The sequence below is a fragment of the Cetorhinus maximus genome, chromosome 33 (genome assembly GCF_964194155.1).
Source record: "Cetorhinus maximus chromosome 33, sCetMax3.hap1.1, whole genome shotgun sequence".
Classification (NCBI taxonomy): Eukaryota; Metazoa; Chordata; class Chondrichthyes; order Lamniformes; family Cetorhinidae; genus Cetorhinus; species Cetorhinus maximus.
Window position 1 is genome coordinate 10,693,625 of NC_135911.1, and position 21,911 is coordinate 10,715,535.

Here is a 21,911-nt window from a genome sequence, read left to right on the forward strand (position 1 = left end):
GACCCTCCGACAGGTCAGCACTCCCTCAGTACTGACCCTCTGACAGTGCAGCACTCCCTCAGTACTGACCCTCTGACAGTGCAGCACTCACTCAGTACTGACCCTCTGACAGTGCAGCACTCCCTCAGTACTGACCCTCTGACAGTGCAGCACTCCCTCAGTACTGACCCTCTAACAGTGCAGCACTCCCTCAGTACTGACCTTCCGACAGGTCAGCACTCCCTCAGTACTGACCCTCTGACAGTGCAGCACTCCCTCAGTACTGACCACCCGACAGGTCAGCACTCCCTCAGTACTGACCCTCTGACAATGCAGCACTCCCTCAGTACTGACCCTCCGACAGCTCAGCATTCCCTCAGTACTGACCCTCTGACAGTGCAGCACTCCCTCAGTACTGCCCCTCTGACAGTGCAGCGCTCCCTCAGTGCTGACCCTCCGACAGTGCAGCATTCCCTCAGTGCTGACCATCCGACAGTGCAGCGCTCCCTCAGTACTGACCCTCTGACAGCACAGGCTCCCTCAGTACTGAACCCCCGACAGTGCAGCACTGACTTAGTACTGATCCTCTGACAGTGCAGCACTCCCTCAGCACTGACCCTCCGACAGTGCAGCACTCCCTCAGCACTGACCGTCCGACAGTGCAGCACTCCCTCAGTACTGACCCTCCGACAGTGCAGCGCTCCCTCAGTACTGACCCTCCGACAGTGCAGCACTCACTCAGTACTGTGCCTCTGACAGTGCAGCACTCCCTCAGTACTGAGCCTCTGACAGTGCTGCACTCCCTCAGCACTGACCCTCCGACAGTGCAGCACTCCCTCATTACTAAGCCTCTGACAGTGCTGCATTCCCTCAGTACCTACCCTCCGACAGTGCAGCACTCTCTCAGTACTGACCCTCCGACAGTGCAGCGCTCCCTCAGTACTGACCCTCCGACAGTGCTGCACTCCCTCAGTACAGACCCTCTGACAGTGCTGCACTCCCTCAGTAATGACCCTATGACAGTGCTGCACTCCCTCAGTCCTTGCACTGCCAATGTTTACCTGGATTATAGGTGTCCATTTCAGGAGTGTGATTCGTTCACATGCCCTATTGTCTCTGAGGGGAGGTTATCACCCTCTGGAACTTTTCAAATTGTTTAATGACCCTTGTCCACAATCTGACATGGGTGTTGGTGTTTCCTGCTCTGAAACCGGACTCTGGAGAATTGTACTTAACGGAGAGCAATGATTAAAGTTGAATGAAGCTCTCTGTGAACAGCAGTTCCTGACTCTCTGTGATTGAGAAGCCTAGTGAAGGATTATTTCACACTGTCTGGGGTTAGGCGTTCCTCCCTTTGTACCTTCACATTCAATTGGAGGTAATTATTATCACAAACTGAGTACATAGAGCAGGTTAGTGAAATCTGACCCATCAGCCTGGTGTGCTTAAAGCCTTCGCACTTACCAGGTAAGTGTTTCATGTGAATCTGAAACCTTTATTTGCTGAGATAGTTGATGAGTGAGAATGTTCTCGATTGGTCAAACAGCCCAAGACCTATGAAATCTGCCAGACCTGCTGAGCTTTTCCAGCTATTTCTGTTTCTGTTTTTGTTTTGGATTTCCAGCATCCGCAGTTCTTTGTTTTTATCAAGAGCTATGAATCCTCAACTAAAACAAAAATACCTGGAAAAACTCATCAGGTCTGACAGCATCTGCGGAGAGGAAAACAGTTAACGTTTCGAGTCCGTATAACTCTTCAACAGAACTAAGGAAAAATAGAAAAGAGGTGAAATATAAGCTGGTTTAAGGGGGTTGGGACAGGTAGAGCTGGATAGAGGGTCAGTGATAGGTGGAGATAACCAAAAGATGTCACAGACAAAAGGGAAAAGAGGTGTTGAAGGTGGTGATATTATCTAAGGAATTTGATAATAGGTGACATTAAGGGTAGAAAGCAGGACGAGCAAGGTACAGATATCCCTAGTGGGGGTGGGGTGGGGGGAAGGGATCGAAATAGGCTAAAAGTTAGGGATAGAACAATCGATGGAAATACATTTAAAAATAATGGAAATAGGTGGGAAAAGAAAAATCTATATAAATTATTGGAAAAAAGGGGGATCAGAAAGGGGGTGGGGATGGAGGAGAGAATTCATGATCTAAAACTGTTGAACTCAATATTCAGTCCGGAAGGCTGTAAAGTGCCTAGTCAGAAGATGAGGTGCTGTTCCTCCAGTTTGCATTGGGCTTCACTGGAACAATGCAGCAGGCCAAGGACGGACATGTGGGCATGAGAGCAGGGTGGAGTGTTGAAATGGCAAGCGACAGGGAAGTCTGGGTAATGCTTGCGGACAGACCGTAGGTGTTCTGCAAAGCAGTCACCCAGTCTGCGTTTGGTCTCTCCAATGTAGAGGAAACCGCATTGGGAGCAACGAATGCAGTAGACTAAATTGAGGGAAGAGCAATTGAAATGCTGCTTCACATGAAAGGAGGGTTTGGGCCCTTGGACAGTGAGGAGAGGGGAAGTAAAGGGGCAGGTGTTGTACCTTCTGCGGTTGCATGTGAAGGTGCCGTGGGAGGGGGTTGAGGTGTAGGGGGTGATCGAAGAGTGGACCAGGGTGTCCCGGAGGGAATGATCACTGCGGAATGCCGCCGGGGCGGTGAAGGGAAGATGTGTTTGGTGGTGGCATCATGCTGGAGTTGGCGGAAATGGCGGAGGATGATCCTTTGAATGCGGAGGCTGGTGGGGTGATAAGTGAGGACAAGAGGAACCCTATCATGGTTCTGGGAGGGAGGAGAAGGTGTGAGGGCGGATGCGCGGGAGATGGGCCGGACACGGTTGAGGGCCCTGTCAACCACCGTGGGTGGAAAACCTCGGTTAAGGAAGAAGGAGGACATGTCAGAGGAACTGTTGTTGAAAGTGGCATCATCAGAACAAATGCAACGGAGGCGAAATAACTGAGAGAATGGGATGGAGTCCTTACAGGAAGCGGGGTGTGAGGAGCTGTAGTCGAGGTAGCTGTGGGAGTCAGTAGGCTTGTAATGGAAATTGGTGGACAGTCTATCACCAGAAATTGAGACAGAGAGGTCAAGGAACGGAAAGGAAGTGTCAGAGATGGACCATGTGAAAATGATGGAGGGGTGGAAATTGGAAGCTAAATTAATAAATTTTTCCAGGTCCCGACGAGAGCATGAAGCAGCACCAAAGTAATCATCGATGTACCGGAGAAAGAGTTGTGGGAGGGGGCCGGAGTAGGACTGGAATAAGGAATGTTCCACATCCCCCATAAAGTGACAGGCATAACTGGGACCCATGCGGGTACCCATAGCCTCACCTTTTATTTGGAGGAAGTGAGATGAGTTTAAGAAGAAATTGTTCAGTTAGAGAACAAGTTCAGCCAGACGGAGGGGAGTAGTGGTGGATGGGAATTGCTCGGGCCTCTGATCGAGGAAGAAGTTGAGAGCCATCAGACCATCCCAGTGGGGGATGGAGGTGTAGCGGGATTGGATGTCTATGGTGAATATGAGGTGGTTGGGGCCAGGGAACTGGAAATTGTTGATATGATGGAGGTTGTCAAAGGAATCACGGATGTAGGTGGGAAGGGGTTTGACAAGTGGAGACAGAATGGAGTAAAGATAGCAAGAAATGAGTTCCGTGGGTCAGGAACAGGCTGACACGATCGGTCTGCCGGGACAGTCCTGTTTGTGGATTTTGGGTAGGAGGTAGAAGCGGGCCGTCCGAGGTTGGGAGACTATGAGGTTGGAAGCTGTGGGAGGAAGATCTCCAGAGGAGATGAGGTCAGTAACAGTCCTGGAAACAATGGCTTGATGTTCAGTGGTGGGGTCATGGTCCAGGGGGAGGTAGGAGGGAGTGTCTGTGAGTTGACACTCAGTCTCTGCGAGGTAGAGGTCAGTGCGCCAGACAACAACAGCACCACCCTTGTCAGCGGGTTTGATGACAATGTCAGGGTTGGACCTGAGAGAACGGAGTGCAGCAAGTTCAGAGAGAGACAAGTTAGAGCGGGTGAGAGGAGCAGAGAAATTGAGACTTGTTGATAATGATCATTAACTTACAGACAGTAGGTGGCAGCCATGGTTTATTGTTGTCCATGTAACCGCTCACTGACTGAATTCACTTTGTTTTCTCTCTCCATTTCTCTTTCTTTTTCTCATTCCATTTTTCTGTCTCCTTTTGTCTCTCTTCCTCTCCGTCTTCCTCTTTCTCTTCCTCTCTTCCCCTCTCCTTTCTCTCTTTATCTCTCTTTACCTCATACTGTCTTTCCATCTCTTTTGCTTTTTCTCTTTCTCGATCCCTATCTTTTCCTCTTTACTTCTTTACCTCTATTTCTCTCTCCCTCTCCTTTTTTCTACCTCTCCCTGTCTTTGTCCCTTTCTCCCTTTGTCTTTCTCTCTTTCTCTTCCCGTATCTGTCTTTCTATCTCTCTTTCTCCCTCTTCTCTCCAACTTTCCCACTCACTCCCTTTCTTATTTTCATTCTCTATTTTTTCCCTTTCATTCTTTCCTTTCTCTTTCCCTTTCCCTCTCTCTTCGCTCTCTCTCAGCTCCTTCCTTCTCTCGCTCAGTACCGCCCCCCCCAGTCCGAAGCGGGTGACACACTAGGACAAGCGGGGTTGCTTTCCGACACCCCTGCTTCGCGGATCTCCCTCTTTCTGCAGAAACCTCTGGGTGAGGGGGTGACAGTGGTGCAGTGGTGATGTCACTGGGCCAGTAATCCAGAGGCCCAGGCTCACGCTCTGGGGTCAGGGGTTCAAATCCTACCAGGGCAGCTGGTGGAATTTAAATTCAATGAATAAATCAGGAATTGAAAACCAGTCTCAGTGACAGAGACCCTGAAACTATCATCGATTGTTGTACAAACCCATCTGGGTCACTAATGCCCCTTTAGGGAAGGAAATCTGCCCTCCTTACCTGTTCTGGCCTACACGTGACTCCAGACCCACAGCGATTGTTGTGGGAGCTGCGCTGATCCAGGCAAGTGGGGAGTCTCCCATCACACTCCTGACTTGTGCCTTGTAGATGGTGGACAGGCTTTGGGGAGTCAGGAGGTGAGTTACTCCCCGCAGGATTCCCAGCCTCTGACCTGACTGAAGAGAAAAGAAGTGCTGGAGCATTTCATCATCAAACATCTCCGTATTGTGTGAATTTGTCTTTATTTCGGAGTGATTTGACACTGAGAGTCTGTTCCCCCTTCCCCTCCCACTTCTGTTTTCCCAGCCGGAGGGTCCAAATCTAGGGTGAGGGGTCGGGGGTCACAGTCTCAGGATAAGGGGTCGGCTATTTTGGATTGAGATGAGGAGAAATGTCTTCACTCGGAGGGTTGTGAATCTTTGGAATTCTCTACCCCAGAGAGCTGTGGACGCTCCGTCATTGAGTTTACTCAAGACACAGGTCGATAGATTTTTGGGCACCAAGGGATAGGACGCGAAAGTGGAGTTGTGGTAGAAGATCAGCCATGTTGGTATTGAATGGGGGAGCAGGCATGAGGGGCTGAATGGCCTCCTTCAGCTCCTATTTCTTATATTCTTATGCTTTAATTTCCAGATCAACAGCAGCTGAACACCATCAGTAATGAAATTCCGAGTCTATGGAATCTCCGTGCTCCTTCTCACCCTCTTGGCTGTCACAGGTTAGTCTCCAAAGGTAAAAGACCGAAAGTCAGGGAACCTTCATCAGCAACTTTCACGTAATGTTCCTCACTATTAATGACCATCAAGCGGTAGAAATTACTGCTGGGAATAACGGAGGAAAGAGTGAGAGAGAGACAGATTGTGAAAGAGAGAGGGGGTGTGGAGAGGTTTAGGGAGGGAATTCCAGAGCTTAGGGTCCCAGGCACCTGAAGGCACGGCCGCCAATGTTGGAGCGATCGGAATCGGGGAATGGTCAAGAGGCTGGAAATGGAGGAGCGCAGAGATCTCGGGCTGGAGGAGGTTACAGAGAAAAGGAGGTTGTAGGGGCTGGAGGAGGTTACAGAGATAGGGAGGGTTGTAGGGGCGGGAGGATGGTACAGGGATAGGGAGTGTTGTAGGGGCTGGAGGAGGTTACAGAGATAGGGAGAGTTGTAGGGGCTGGAGGAGGTTACAGAGAGAAGGAGGGTAGTTGGGGCTGGAGGACGATACAGAGTTAGGGAGTGTTCTGGGGCTAGGGGAGGTTACTGAGATAGGGAGTGTTGTAGGGGCTGGAGGAGGTTACAGAGATAGGGAGGGTTGAAGCGGCTGGAGGATGTTCCAGAGATTGGGATCGTTTTGGGGTTGGAGGAGTTTACAGAGAAATGGAGGGTTGGAGGTGCTGGAAGAGGTTTCAGAGATATGGAGTGTTGTAGGGGCTGGAGGAGGTTACAGAGATAGGGAGTGTTGTAGCAGCTGTAGGAGGTTAGAGAGATAGGGAGGGTTGTAGGGGCTGGAGGAGGTTACAGAAATAGGGAGTGTTGTAGGGGCTGGTGGAGGTTACAGAGATAGAGAGGGTTGTAGGGGCTGGAGGAGGTTACAGAGATAGTGAGTGTTGTAGGGGCTGGAGGAGATTACAGAGATGGGGAGGGCTGTAGGACCTGGAGGACGTTATAGAGATGGGGATTGTTGTAGGGTCTGGAGGAGGTTACAGAGATCGGGAAGGTTGTAGGGGCCGCAGGAGGTTACAGAGATGGGGAGGGTTTTAGGGGCCGGAGGAGGTTACAGAGATAGTGAGGGTTGTAGGGGCTGGAGGAGTTTACAGAGGTAGGGAGTGTTGTAGGGGCTGGAGGAGGTTACAGAGATGGGGAGTGTTGTAGGGGCTGGAGGAGGTTACAGAGATAGTGAGTGTTGTAGGGGCTGGAGGAGGTTACAGAGATAGGGAGTGTTGTAGGGGCTGGAGGATGTTACAGAGATAGGGAGTGTTGTAGGGGCTGGAGGAGGTTACAGAGATGGGGAGTGTTGTAGGGGCTGGAGGAGGTTACAGAGATAGGGAGTGTTGTAGGGGCTGGAGAAGTTTATAGAGAAAGGGCGGGTTGTAGGGACTGGAGGAGGTTACAGAGATAGGGCGGGTTGTAGGGGCTGGAGAAGGTTACAGAGATAGGGAGTGTTGTAGGGGCTGGAGGAGGTTACAGACATAGGGAGGGCAGTAGGGGCTGGAGGAGGTTACAGAGATGGGGTGTGGCAGACTCCACAGGGAGATTTGAAAATAAGAATGTAAGAAGTTTAAAATCGAGGTGCTGTAGGAGTGGGAGCCAATGTCGTTCAGGGGGTAACAGAGTGTGATGGGCTCAGGGGGATCTCGGAGCCCTGGTACAATAAACAACAACATTTCATTTACCTTCCCAATCACCTGCTGTACCTGCAGACTAACGTTTTGTGATTCATGTACCAGGACACCCAGATCCCTCTGTACCTCAGAGTTCTGCAATCTCTCTCTATTTCAATAATTTGCTGTTTTTCTATTCTTCCTGCCAAAGTGGACACTTTCACATTTTCCCACGCTGTCCTCCATCTGATAAATATTTCACCCACCCACTTACCCTGTCTGTATCCCTTAGCAGACTCCTTCAGTCCTCTTCAAAACTTACATTCCTCACCATCTTTGTGTCATCAGCAAATTTAGCAATGATACATTTGGTTCCTTCATCCAGATTATTGTTATAAATTGTAAGTAGCTGAGGCCCCAGCACTGATCCCTGAGGCACTTCACTCATCACACCTTGTCAACCCGAAAAAGACTCATTTATGCCTACTCACTGTTTCCTGTTAGCTAACCAATCATCTATCCATGTTAATATGTTACCCCCCCTACACCATGAGCCCTTACATTGTGCAATAACCTTTGATGTGGCACTTTATCAAATGCTTCTGGGAATCTAAGTACACCACATCCACAGATTCCCCTTTATCCACATTGCTAGTTACATCCCCAAAGAACTCTAATAAATTAGCCAAATATGATTTCCCTTTCACTAAACCATGTTGACTCTGCCTGATTGGATTGAGGTTTTGACTCCACGCACAATCTCTTGCCACAGGCTCCGTGACAAATGTCCTCCTCACTCTGAGGGACTGCTAGACAGATAGAGAGAGAGAGAGAGAGAGAGAGAGAAGGATAGACAAGGCTCTGGTTACACCTGCATCTGGAGTAACTGTGTTCTGTTTTGGGCACCGCACCTCAGGAAGGAAAGACTGGCCTTAGAGGGGGTGCAGCACAGATTCACCAAAATGATACCTGGGGCTGAAGGAGTTAAATTCCAAGGACAGGTTGCACATCCTAGGCTTGTATTGCCTTGAGTCTATAAGATTAAGGGGTGGCCTAATCAAGGGGTTTAAGGTGATTAAAGGATTCAATAGGATCGATAGAGAGAAAATGTTATCTCTGGTGGGGGTGAGTCCTGAACAAAGGGACAGAGCCTTCAAATTGGAGCCAGGCCGTTCATGGGGTGATGTCAGGAAGCACTTCTTCACACAAAGGGGAGGGGAAACCTGGAACTCACTACCCTCTCCACGAAAGCTGTTGAGGCTGGGAGGGGGTCAGTTGAACATTTCAAAACTGAGATTGATGGAGTTTTGTTGGGTGAGGGGGATTCAGGGTTAGGGAGCTGAGCCGGGTAGATGGAGTTAAGTTACAGATCAGCCACGATCTAATCGAATGGTGGAGCAGGTTTGAGGGGTTGGGTGTAACAGGCTCTTGTTACTGGAATGGGATAATTGCAGGATCTCACAGTGTGAAATGGAACGATTACAGGAAGCTGATGGTGTAGTTAGCTGGACTGTTACAGAGGCTGACTGACTGTGTGTGTGAGTGTGTGTGTGTGTGTTCCTGCAGAAACTGTCTCCAACCATCAAGAATCAGAGAGTGAGTGGCCTTCTCCTGAGGATGATGCTACACTGATCTTCTTGGAGAAGATGGCAGAGAATGGGAACAGATTAGCAGATCAGGCGATGGGCACAGTACTGGAGTTACTGACCGACAGCAACAAGCAGAAGATTAAACACGTCGCCAAGTAAGGACAATGGCCAACAGAAGCCTACATTTATATAGCACCTTTAACAGGTGGATGGGAGAGTGTGAGGGACACACAGACTCAACAGATCTTAGATAGACAAGCAGAGAGCTTAGAATGGAGATGGGCTCTTTCTCTCTCTCCCCCCCTGTCTCACACTCTCTCTTCCACTGTCACTCACTCTCAAACTTTCTCTCTCCCTTTCGCATTCTCCCTCTCTCCCCCCTTACTGTCTCTCTAATTTATCCTCCTCTCTCTCCCTGTCTCTTTTTCTCTCTCTCTCTCTCCTGCTTTCATTGTTTTTCAGTTGTCTTTTTCTCCTCCTCTCTCTCACACTCCCTCTCTCCCCTGCTCTGTCTCTGTCTCTCCTGCTCACACAAACTCACACACTGTCGTTCTCTCTCTCTCTCTCTCTGTCACTCTCCCTTCCATCTCTCTCACTCATTCTTTCTCACTGTTTTCTTTACTGATTCTCTCTCTATCTCTCTCTCTCAGGCTCTGCCATTATTTCCCTCAGTCTCTCTGTCTTCCGCTTTGTCTTGTAGTATAAGTGCTTTTGGAAGGCCAAGGGTTAATGTGGGACAGGAGAACAGTACCACCCACTGTATATTGTATAGAGTCACATGATTGTGGACTGAGCATAGTAGTCTAGTAGAAGCCAGCATGGAGATACTACCTAGTCAGGGCTGTACCTTGGAGATGTCCATAGTTCTGAGTTTTGAATAAACACTTAAATGTTCAATCACACAAGACTCCAGACCTCTTAGTGAGACACTGAACAACCCCTTACAACATATTTCACTGCCTCTCATTCTCTCTCTCTTTTACTGTCTCTCTACACTACCACTCACAGTTTCTCTAGCTCTCCGTCTCCCTGTCACTGTCTCTCTCTCTCTCCCCTCTCTCTCACTCTTCTATTTCTCACACACTCTAAGTCTCTCTCTGCCTCTCATACTGACTCTCTCTCCGCCCCCTCTCTCAGTCTACAGAGTCTATTTATTATGAGTTTTTAGGAACTACAGCAAAAGGAACTCATGGTTGAAATTACAGCAAAGTCCCATGACAAAAGCAGGGCAATTTCTCCAGAAAATACAGTCAGTGGAGGATAGTTGCACAACACAAAATGCATGTAAAATAATTTGCCGGTCACAGGCAGTGATACAGATTCCAAGTGTGATTGACACGGGAATTAACCAATGATCTCCATTCTGGGTGGGGCTGTAGTGTCCTGAAACACACCTCTAAAATAGTTTACAGGGGGGATTTGCAACAATGTGCTAACCAGATTCTCGTTCCTTTAATTCAGGGACCTATGGAATAAAGCAGCAAAAACCCTCAAAGATGTGCTCGAGGGATGAACCAGTGCAAGGACCTGCCTGAGAATTGCCAGCCCCTCACCTTTCACCCTGCAAAGCCTGGCAATGCATAATCACGTTTAGCAGGGAACCACAAAATTACACCAGGCGCTAGAACACCCACCCATGTGACTTTCAACCACAACATCCCAAGTGAATGCACTGACACCTCTGTTCATAATGGCGGGGTTATATATCTTATATGTTTAATTTGCCTCAGAGCTATGCAGAGATGACACCACTTTCCCAGTGGGCAACAATCTTACTGACAAGAGTTTGAAAATATCTCTGCAATCACAGAATGTCTCCACTCGTGCTTACAGCTCAGCTTCTAGTAGCTTCTGTGATGTCTGTTTGCTTCCCTGTGAGTTCACACCAGCTTAATCAGACAATCACAGTGAGCGGAGATCAGTTACCAGACTCACAAAATCAAACACAGAAGAAATGGACACTACAGGTGGACAAAGGAAGTTTTTATGAGGAGCTATTAACCCTCAAAGCTTTCAAAGAGTTTTGTCCTCTCCCATCGCACAGCAAGAGGCCACATGTTATTCTGGTTGGCCTGTAACTTCTAGGCTCCCTTCTGTTCTGTAATGTAAGCTCGCCCCACACACATATGGAATGGTAGCTTCCTGATCCCTCACGTGCTGGAGAAGGTGCGATACTTCTCATCTGTACCAGTCTGAAATTCAGCTCTGAATACGTGTCAGTGACACATTGGCTGAATCTTTAAATAAAATCTATTTGACTCAAACCATTGTGCCTTGAATTTACTTGTAGGTGAATGGCATGTTTGGAACCTCCTCCAGTCTCCAACAGCCCTCCCTATCTCTGTAACCTCTTCCAAACCCTTCAAAAATCCCTAACTCTGTAACCTCCTCCAGCCCGTACAACCCTCCCTATCTCTGTAACCTCCTCCAGCCCTTACTACCCTCTATATCTCTGTAACCTCCTCCAGCCCCTACAACCCTCCCTATCTCTGTAAACTCCTCCAGCCCCTACAACTCTCCCTATCTCTGTAACCTCCTCCAGCCCCTACAATCCTCCCTATCCCTGTAAACACCTCCAGACCCTACAACCATCATTTCTCTGTAATCTCCTCCAAACCCTTCAAAAATCCCTATCCGTGTAACCTCCTCCAGCCCCTACAACCCTCCAAAGCTCTGTAACATCCTCCGGCCCCTACAACACTCCCTATCTTTGTAACCTCCTACAGCCCCTACAAACCCTCCCTATCTCTGTAACCTCCTACAGCCCTTACAACTCTCCCTATCTCTGCAACCACCTACAGCCATTACAATCCTCCCTATCCCTGCAAACTCCTGCAGCCCCTACATCACTCCCTTTCTCTGTAGCTTCCTCCAGCCCCTAAAACCCTCCCTATCTCTGTAACCTCCTCCAGCCCCAACAACCCTCCCTATGTCTGTAACCTCCTCCAGCCCCAACAACCCTCCCTATATCTGTAACCACCTCCAGCCCCAACAGCCCTCCCTATCTCTGTAACCTCCTCCAGCCCCGACAACCCTCCCTATCTCTGTAACCTCCTCCGGTTAAACTGAGAGCAAGTGGACGAATTGTTCCTGAATGGATAGAAGGCGACATTCCTCTGCCTATCGGCCAAGGGTAAATTAAAATACACGGTTAAATGTTTGATGATTTATTCAAGATGAAATGTTCCATCGTCTCCATGGTCATCACTTGAGATGACAGCAGTTGGCCACAGGGGGGCACTCACACTCACACCAACTCTGATGACTTCACCCCTCGTGATAGGACGAGGAGGAGGCCATTCAGCCCTTTGAGTCTGATGTCCCATTCTATTCGATCCTGGCTGATCAGCATCTTAACTCCATTGAACTCCATCCGTAACCCTTGATACCTCACATAAATCTATCACTCTCAGTTCTGAAATATCCAATTGACCCCTTCCAGCCTCCACAGTTTATTTTGGGGGGGAGTGTGGGAGTGGGGAGAGAATTCCAGATTTCCAACTCCCCCTTTGTGTGAAGAATGTGCTTCCTGACATCACCCCCTGGATGGCCTGGCTCCAATTTGAAGGTTCTGCTCCCTTGTTCTGGAATCTCCACCTCCCCGCACCCACCCCCACCCACCACAGGAAATAGTTTCTCTCCATCATCCCCATAGAATCCTTCAACCATCTTAAACTCCCCGATTAGATCACCCGTTAATCTTCGATAATCCAATGAATACAAGCCCAGTCTTCCCCACGTTATTTCCCAATCTCACTTTAGAAATATCTCACTGTTAATCTCAGTGAAAAAGCCATTGCAACATATCCACCATGACACTCCCTCATCATTTTAAATTAAAGATCATTAACCCAACCCGCCAGCAGTTTAATAAAAACACTCGATGTTGCCACAGGGCATCTCCTGCCTGCAGTGCACACCCGCTGATTCACAACATTCCTGGGTTCAGGTCCCAGAACAACATCCTGGACAACTCATCCAGACCAACTCCTGCCGTGCCAGTGCTGAGGGAGTGCTGCACTGTCAGAGGGTCAGTACTGAGGGAGTGCTGCACTGTCGGAGGGTCAGTACTGAGGGAGTGCTGTACTGTCGGAGGGTCAATACTGAGGGAGTGCTGCACTGTCGGAGGGTAAATACTGAGGGAGTGTTGCACTGTCAGAGTGTCAGTACTGAGGGAGTGCTGCAATGTCAGAGGGTCAGTACTGAGGGAGTGCTGCACTGTCGGAGGTTCAGTACTGAGGGAGTGCTGCACTGTCAGAGGGTCAGTACTGAGGGAGTGCTGCACTGTCAGCGGTGCAGTCTTTTGGGAGGACATGTTAAATTAAGTCTCCTTGTGCTTTCTCAGGTGGGTGTAAATGATCACATTTCCCCCCTTTGGAAGAAGAGCAGTGGGGGGTTTCTCCCTGGTTCCCTGGGTCCAATATTTATCCCTCAACCATCATCACTAAAGAACCAGATAATTTGGCTCCTTGGAGTTTGCTGTGCACATGAACTGAAGTCCCTCATACCTGGGACCATTCGAGTAAATCTCCCCCTCACCCTCCCCAAGGCCTCGACTTCCTTCCTAAAGTGCGGGGCCCAGAATTGGACCCAATCCTCCAGCTGAGGTCTGAGCAGTGATTTACAAGGATTTATCGATAACTTCCTTCCTTTTCTGCTCTAAGGCCTAGGATTGCGACTGGCCTTTTAGCAGCATTGCCCTGTCTCTTTCAGATTGATGCAAACACACACCCACCCTTCTCTCTGTTTCTGCTCCCTCTTTTTTAAAATAATATTTAACTTGTCTCCGACATGTCCCACTTCACACTTCCCTGTGTTAAACTGTATGCGCCCTGTGCCTGCCTTCTCACCAGTGCATCTGTCTCCTCCTCGCACTCTCTCCCACATTATCTGCTCCATTTCTGGGGTTCATGTCATCCACAAACTTTGAAATTGTGTCCTGTGTCCCTACTTCTAGGGGGTCGTGGGGGTGAAGCGGGCAGCTTTCCTGCCTCTGAGCCAGAAGGTCCAGGTTCGAGACCCACCCCAGGACTTGGTGCCCAAGGGAGATGCGTTCATCACGCGGCCAAACAGGTTGAATATCAGCCTGCAAATCCTTCGGGAACACACCAATGGCAGACAGTCCGTGCGGGAGAGATTCCTGGACAGACACATGATGGAAAGAACATTGGAGCCTCCACCATCACTATCCATAGCTCCAGGATACAACATGCATGGAAGAGTGTACATTGCCACGGCAACTGGGACTCCCTGAGTGAACTGTGACCTGCCACCCCCACAGCACAGGAGGAGCCCATGAATATATCTCAAAAAGAGCCTCTGGCCGCCCATCTGCCCCTTGAGACAATGGTTTGCGCCTTGTCAACTCTGTGTTCAGCCAAACTGGAGGCTCCTCCCCTGAGCGCAAGACTAGGCCCAATTTATGGAGACCCTGAGCTGCCTCAACATCAGGGTCTCCCCCTCGAGCTCCCGGGCCGGGCCCACAGGAACAGGAAGTAGAAGGTTTGGCACCGTCTTGGTTGCAGGAATTGTGGGAAAGATGCCGGATTTCCCCAAACCCGATCCAGCGGTTTCCAATCTGGAAGCTGGGCCAATCCCAGAGCTCAGGTTGTCTCTGTGTGGAAGGGCAGCTCGATCCTGGAGACCTTAGCTCCAGACACTGGAACTCCACGCTCCTCCCTCCTGCCAAGCAGATGCTGTGTAGTGTGGGGAAACCCACAGGGCGTTTAGTCAGACTCGAGCTGCATTGGAATCGCTCCAATTAAAGAAACAATTACTACGTCAGACTGTGATTCACTGAGCACCGTAAACCTGAATAAAAAGAGGGAACTGCTTCATAGACACTCAGTAAAGACAGGATTCCTCAAAGTGTTCATCTCTGCTCCTGGTAAGTGTCCTTTGGACGGTGTTAAGGGGGCCGCAGGCTATTCCAATTGTCCAGCTATTTTTCCTAATTTGAAAGGATTGGGACTTAACAACGTGCTCCCCTCTTCCGCTCTCCGTAAACTGGGGATCATCCAAAACTCTGCCCCCTGCAAGTGTCCCACCTGTTCCAAATCCCATTCACCCATCACCCATCATCCCTCACCCCATGTTACTCACTGAACTCGATTGTCTCCTGGTCCAACAACACCTAGATTTAAAAATGTTCATTCTTGCCTTCTAATCCCCGTCTGTAACCTCTTCCAGCCCATATAACTCTCCCTATCTCTGTAACCTCCTCCAGCCCCTATAACCCTCCCTATCTCTGTAACCTCCTCCAGCCCCTATAACTCTCCCTATCTCTGTTACCTCCTCCAGGTCCTACAAGCCTCTAAGGTCTCTGCACTCCTCCAATTCCAGCCTCTTGACCATACCCCGATTCCCATCGCTCCACCATTGGCGGCCGTGCCTTCAGCTGCCTGGGGCCCTAAACTCTGGAATTCCTCCCCTAAGCCTTTCTGACTCTCTCTCTCTCTCTCTCTCTCTCTCCCTCTCTCTCTCCTCCATTAAGACGTTCCTTTAAAACCTCTCTCTCTCACAGAGCTTTTGGTCACCTCTCCTTAATATCTCCTTATGTGTCTCGCTATCACATTTAGGTGATAATCACCCATATGAAGCATCTTGGGGTGTTTTATTCTGTTAGAGGCGCTATATAAATGAATGGAATTCATTGGGTCAATGGTTAAAAATAACCCTCTTTTTGATGTCTGTATAATTTAGTTTATAAAACATGGGATTGTAACCCGGAAATCTCAGCATCAGATTCTCTGTCTTCCTCAGTTAAGGTTGCGAACCTGTCCCCTGACTTACTGCACCTCTGACAGTGCAGCACCCCCTCAGTAACTGCACTGGAAGCTCAGCTTCGAATGTGGGCTCAAGTCCCTGGAGTGTGTCTCTCACCCACAAGCTCCTGCCTCAGAAAGGCTGCCCGCTGATCTCAGCTGGCTTTTCCTGGGGAGCGGACTGGGGGAGCGGGAGTGGGCTGTTAAAAAGAATTGAACATGGGCGGAAATGTGTCAGAGCGTTACTCTCGTCTGTATTCTTTCAGGCAAAAGCTCATCTACATGGTGAAAATGCGTGTCTCCATGGTGACACTAGCCATCCTCAGCCTATCCCTGGCTGTCCTTGTGGGTAAGTCTTTGGAAAGATGGGGAAGGGATGAAGATTATTTGGAGCCTGTTCGATTCTGTGTCCCTCAGGTTGTCTCGAATCCATTTTGCAATGGGAGGGGAAAGTGGTGAAGGTCACAGGCCTCAGGCTGTGCAGGAACTAAACATCGAGAGGGACAGAGCGAAGGGAATAGAGGGATAGAGAAAACAGAGAGATCGCAGGGAGAACATTGAGCATGATGCGTGAGGATGGTGTGAGAGAGAGGATGGAGAGAGAGGAAGGATGGAGAGAGAGGGAGGGTAGAGTGAGTGGCGATGGGGAGGGAGAGAGGCGGGATAGCGAGGGTAGATGGAGAGGAAGAGGGGAGAAAGAGTGAGGGGAGGTGGAGAGGGAGTGTGAGGCAGGATGAAGAGGGAGAGAATGTGAGGCAGGATGGGGATGGAGAGAGAGAGATAATGCGGAGAGGGTGAGATTGAGGTGATTGAAAAGGGAGGAAGAGAGAGAGAGCGTGAGGCGAGATGAAGACAGAGGGAGTGAGGTGGGATGGAGAGGAAGGTAAAGTGTGAGGGGGATGGAGAGAGAATGAGGTGAAATGGGGACAGAGAGAGAGAGTGAAGGTATTGAAAAGGAGGGGGGGAGGAGAGAGAGAGAGTGAGGCGAGTTGAGGAAAGAGAGAGTTGGGTGGGTTGGAGTGGGAGAGAGAGTGAGAGAATGGAGAGATGTAGTGGGAGAGAGAGAGTGAGGTTTGTTGGAGACAGAGAGAGAGATAGTGGGAGGATGGAGAGGGAGAGAGAGCGTGAGGTAGGATCGGGATTGAGAGAGAGAGAGAGAGAGAGAGAGTAAGGCGGGATGGAGAGTGACAGAGAGTAGGGGAGGTGGAATGGGAGAGATGAGGTAGGATGGGGAGGGAGCAAGAAAATGAGTGGGATGGAGAAGGAGAGAGGGTGAGGGGGGATGGAGAGGAAGAGAGAGATTGTGAGGTGAATGGAGAGAGAAAGGCAGGGTGGGGAGTGAGAGAGAGAGAGAGAGAGAGTGAGAGATGGAGAAGGAGGAACGATGGTACAGGTGACCACGTGAGTTCAAATTATTGCTCTGTGAGCCATTGAGCAGTTGGGTGTTTTGTAGTTGAATTAAGTGTTATTTTCTCCCTCCAGTACAAGCATCGGCCTATTACCAACGGGAAAATGCTCCGGCTGAGTTTAATCTGGATATTCTGCGAGGTGGAGCTCAGGACATATTCATCAGAATAAAGGGGCTCATTTCATCCATGCTGAATGATCCGAATTTCCAGAGGAATATGGAGTATGTAGGATTGTTGTTTAGTTTGTCCGAAGCTCTCTTTGTGAATTGTATGTTGAAGAAAAATCAGTCCAGTTTTCTACAGGTACAGGAGGAGGCCATTCATCCCCTCGAGTCTGTTCCTCTGTTCAGTGAAATCCTGGCTGATCTGTGACATAACTCCACACACCCGCCTTTACCCCATATCCGTAAATCCCTTTGGATAACAAAAATCTATCAATCTCTCAGATATAAAATTAACAATTGATCTATTGCCATTTGGGGAAGAGAATTCCAAACTTCCCCCACCCTTTGTGTGTAGAAATGTTTCCTAATTTCACTCCTGAAATGTCGTCCGCTCATTTACAGAATCTGCCCCCAAGTCCCAGACTCCACCCCAACCAGGGGAAATAGTTTCTCTCTATCGACCTCGATCTGTTCCCCTGAATATCTTCAAAACTTTGATCAAATCCCCTCTCAACCTTCGAAATTCCAGGGAACACAAGCCCGAGTTTGTGTAACCTCTCCTCGTAATTTAACCCTCGGAGTCCTGGTCTCATTCTGGTGAATCTAAACTGCACTCAGACTAGAATGAGATTTACTCTGTATCTAACCCCGTGCTGTACCTGCCCTGGGAGTGTTTGATGGGGACAGTGTAGAGTGAGCTTTACTCTGTATCTAACCCCGTGCTGTACCTGCCCTGGGAGTGTTTGATGGGGACGGTGTGGAGGGTGCTTTACTCTGTATCTAACCCCGTGCTGTACCTGTCCTGGGAGTGTTTGATGGGGACGGTGTAGAGGGAGCTTTACTGTGTATCTAACCCCGTGCTGTACCTGTTCTGGGAGTGTTTGATGGGGACAGTGTAGAGGGAGGTTTACTCTGTATCAAACCCCATGCTGTACCTGTACTGGTAGCGTTTGATGGGGATAGTGTAGAGGGAGCTTTACTCTGTATCTAACCCCGTGCTGTACCTGTCCTGGGAGTGTTTGATGGGGACAGTGTAGAGTGAGCTTTACTCTGTATCTAACCCCGTGCTGTACCTGTCCTGGGAGTGTTTGATGGGGACAGTGTAGAGGGAGCAGTTTGAGGCCCGACTATCCACCGATAAGTTAATCAACTTGTGTTGAATGCCGGAAATTCAAGTAATTGATGTCATTTTGAAAAGGCAAATATTCCAGTCCTGTTCCTGGGTGACTCCTTCCCACTTCACTGATCTAACTCCTCCAACCCCAACATATATTGTCCGGCTCCCAACCAATTTGTTATCCATTGTCCAAAATGTACCCGGAACCCCCTTAACTTTGAGCCTTACTCACCCCTGGGAGCTGGTCAGCTCTCCCTGTGACTCTCTCTATTGGACAATCTAACACGATAGGGATCCATATGGAAAGTAAACTGACTGATATGAATATATTTAATTCCAGGCATTTCTACAAGCAAATCGCTCACCGGCTGAGCACTATTTTCTAGTCCTGAAGAGCTACAGTGAATCATTTCAAAATGAACCCTGCTTTTGGAACAGCTTTCCTGATCTCAGTCTGTGTCCCAGATGCGTTTATAGATTTGTAATCACTGCGATGCTTCGTTGGTTGATTGACTGTCGGATTGAGTGTGTTTTGTCAAACAGCCTCTTTGTATCATGAAGAAGATGGAGGCGAATTATTAAACTTCTTTCACTTGCATTTTCTGTCAGCGTATTCTTTATATTCAGTGTTGGTTCAAAACTCCGAAAGGTGCAGAATCTCCAAATTAGATTCGAGCGTTGTGTCCGGTTCTGGGCATCGTACTTTAGGGGGGATGTGAAAGCTTTGGAGAGGGAGCAGAAAAGATGCACGAGAATGTTTCCAGAGATGAGGAATTTCAGTTCTGTTGATAGACTGGAGAAGCTGGGACTGCTCCCCTTGGAGCAGGGAAGGTTGAGAGGAGATTTGATAGAGACGTTCAAAATCATGAGGGGTCCGGAGAGAGTGGAAGGGCTGAGAGGGAGAGGGGCACAGATTGAAGGTGATTGGCCAGAAGAAGCAATGGCGACATGAGGAGAAACTTTTTCACCCAGCGAGTTACTGGGATGTGGAAGGCGCTGCCCGAGAGTGTGGGGGAGGCAGGTTCAATAGAGCCTTTCACAAAGGAATTGGATCATTATCTGAAAAGGGAAAATGTGCAGGGTTACGGGGAGAAAGCCGGAGAGAGGAACTAGGTAAATTGCTCCTTCAGAGAGTCAGCACAAAAACGAGGGACCGAATGGCCTCCTTCTGTGTTGTAACCAAACTGTGATATGGAAAAAAGAAATATCAGCCTCCTCCTATCCGGTCATTTACTGTTTGCGCTCCCTTCAGGAAGAGAAAGAGCACAGCGCAGATGTAACTCAGGCTGTAGTTATACTGCCGCTTGTGCCTTGTGCTAACTACAGAAATATTACCTCGACCCTGGGTCAATCTGAGGATTCTGCTTGAAGCAATTACCAAACCAGCAAACCCAATGTGGATTGAGAAAGAGAGAATTTCCATTTCCATAACCCCTTTCCCCACCTCAGGATGACCCAACGAAGCACTTTTGAAGTGCAGCCCTTGTTGTAAGGTAGCAACCGTGGCAGTCAATTTACACACAGCAAGCTCCCACAAGCTGCATCGTAATAATAACACGGACCATCTGTTTATTTTACTACCTCACTACTGACCGTCCGACAGTGCAGCACTCCCTCAGTACTGACCCTCCGACAGGTCAGCACTACCTCAATACTGACCCTCCGACAGGTCAGCACTCCCTCAGTACTGACCCTCCGACAGTGCAGCACTCCCTCAGTACTAACCCACTGACAGTGCAGCACTCCCTCAGTACTGAACCTCTGACAGTGCAGCACTCCCTCAGTACTGCCCCTCCGACAATGCAGCAGCCCCTCAGTACTGACCACCCGACAGTGCAGCACTCCCTCAGTACTGACCCTCTGACAGTGCAGCACTCCCTCAGTACTAACCCTCTGACAGTGCAGCACTCCCTCAGTACTTACCCTCTGACAGTGCAGCACTCCCTCAGTACTGACCCTCTGACAGTGCAACACTCCCTCAGTACTGACCCTCTGACAGTGCAGCACTCAATCAGTACTGACCCTCTGACAGTGCAGCACTCCCTCAGTACTGCCCCTCCGACAGTGCTGCACGCCCTCAGTACTGATCCTCTGACAGTGCAGCGCTCCCTCAGTGCCTTCCCTCTGATAGTGCAGCGCTTCCTCAGTACTGACCCTCTGACAATGCAGCACTCCCTGAATACTGACCCTCCGACAGTGCAGCGCTCCCTCAGTGCTGACCCTCCGACAGTGCAGCACTCACTCAGTGTTGACCATCCGACAGTGCAGGGCTCCCTCAGTACTGACCCTCTGACAGTGCAGCACTCCCTCAGTACTGACCCTCCGACAGTGCAGCACTCCCTGAATACTGACCCTCCGACAGTGCAGCGCTCCCTCAGTGCTGACCCTCCGACAGTGCAGCACTTCCTCAGTGTTGACCATCCGACAGTGCAGGGCTCCCTCAGTAATGACCCTCTGACAGTGCAGCACTCCCTCAGTACTGACCCTCCGACAGTGCAGCACTCCCTCAATACTGACTCTCCGACAGTGCAGCGCTCCCTCAGTACTGACCCTCCGACAGTGCAGCACTCCCTCAGTACTGAGCCTCCGACAGTGCAGCACTCCCTCAGTACTGAGCCTCCGACAGTGCTGCACTCCCTCAGTACTGACCCTCTGACAGTGCAGCACTCCCTCAGTTCTTGCACTGCCAATGTTTACCTGGATTATATTTGTCCATTTCAGGAGTGTGATTCGTTCACATGCCCGACTGTCTCAGAGGGGAGGTTATCACCCTCTGCAACTTTTCAAAATGTTTGATGACCCTTGTCCACAATCTGACATGGGTGCTGGTGTTTCCTGCTCTGAGAGCGGACTCTGGAGAATTGTACTTAACAGAGAGTGATGATTAAAGTTGAATGCAGCTCTCTGTGAACAGCAGTTCCTGACTCTCTGTGATTGAGAAGCCTAGTGGAGGATTATTTCACACTGTCTGGGGTTAGGCGTTACACCCTTTGTACCTTCACATTCAATTGGAGATCATTATTATCACAAACTGAGTACATAGAGCAGGTTAGTGAAATCTGACCCATCAGCCTGGGCTGCTTAAAGCCTTCGCACTTACCAGGTAAGTGTTTGATGTGAATCTGAAACCTTTATTTGCTGAGATAGTTGATGAGTGAGAATGTTCTCGATTGGTCAAACAGCCCAAGACCTATGAAATCTGCCAGACCTGCTGAGTTTTTCCAGCTATTTCTGTTTCTGTTTATGTTTTGGATTTCCAGCATCCGCAGTTCTTTGTTTTTATCAAGACCTATGAATCCTCAACTAAAACACAAATACCTGGAAATACTCATCAGGTCTGACAGCATCTGCGGAGAGGAAAACAGTTAACGTTTCGAGTCCGTATGACTCTTCAACAGAACTAAGTAAAAATAGAAGAGAGGTGAAATATAAGCTGGTTTAAGGGGGGGTGGGACAGGTAGAGCTGGATAGAGGGTCAGTGATAGGTGGAGATAACCAAAAAATGTCATAGACAAAAGGCCAAAGAGGTGTTGAAGGTGGTGATATTATTTAAGGAATGTGATAATAGGTGACATTAAGGGTAGAAAGCAGGACGAGCAAGGTACAGATAGCCCTAGTTGGGGTGGGGTCGGGGGAAGGGATCGAAATACACTAAAAGTTAGG

The 21,911-nt window shown here is 49.3% G+C and overlaps 1 long non-coding RNA gene across 1 annotated transcript in view; it reads right to left on the reverse strand.

Moving 5' to 3' along the window:
- LOC144671632 (uncharacterized) overlaps positions 1–21,911 on the reverse strand; it is a 408,427-nt gene that overhangs the window by 130,419 nt on the left and 256,097 nt on the right. Inside the window, exon 2 of the long non-coding RNA XR_013573972.1 lies at positions 20,733–20,782. This is a non-coding gene — a long non-coding RNA (uncharacterized LOC144671632). The remainder of the gene's footprint in view (positions 1–20,732; positions 20,783–21,911) is intronic.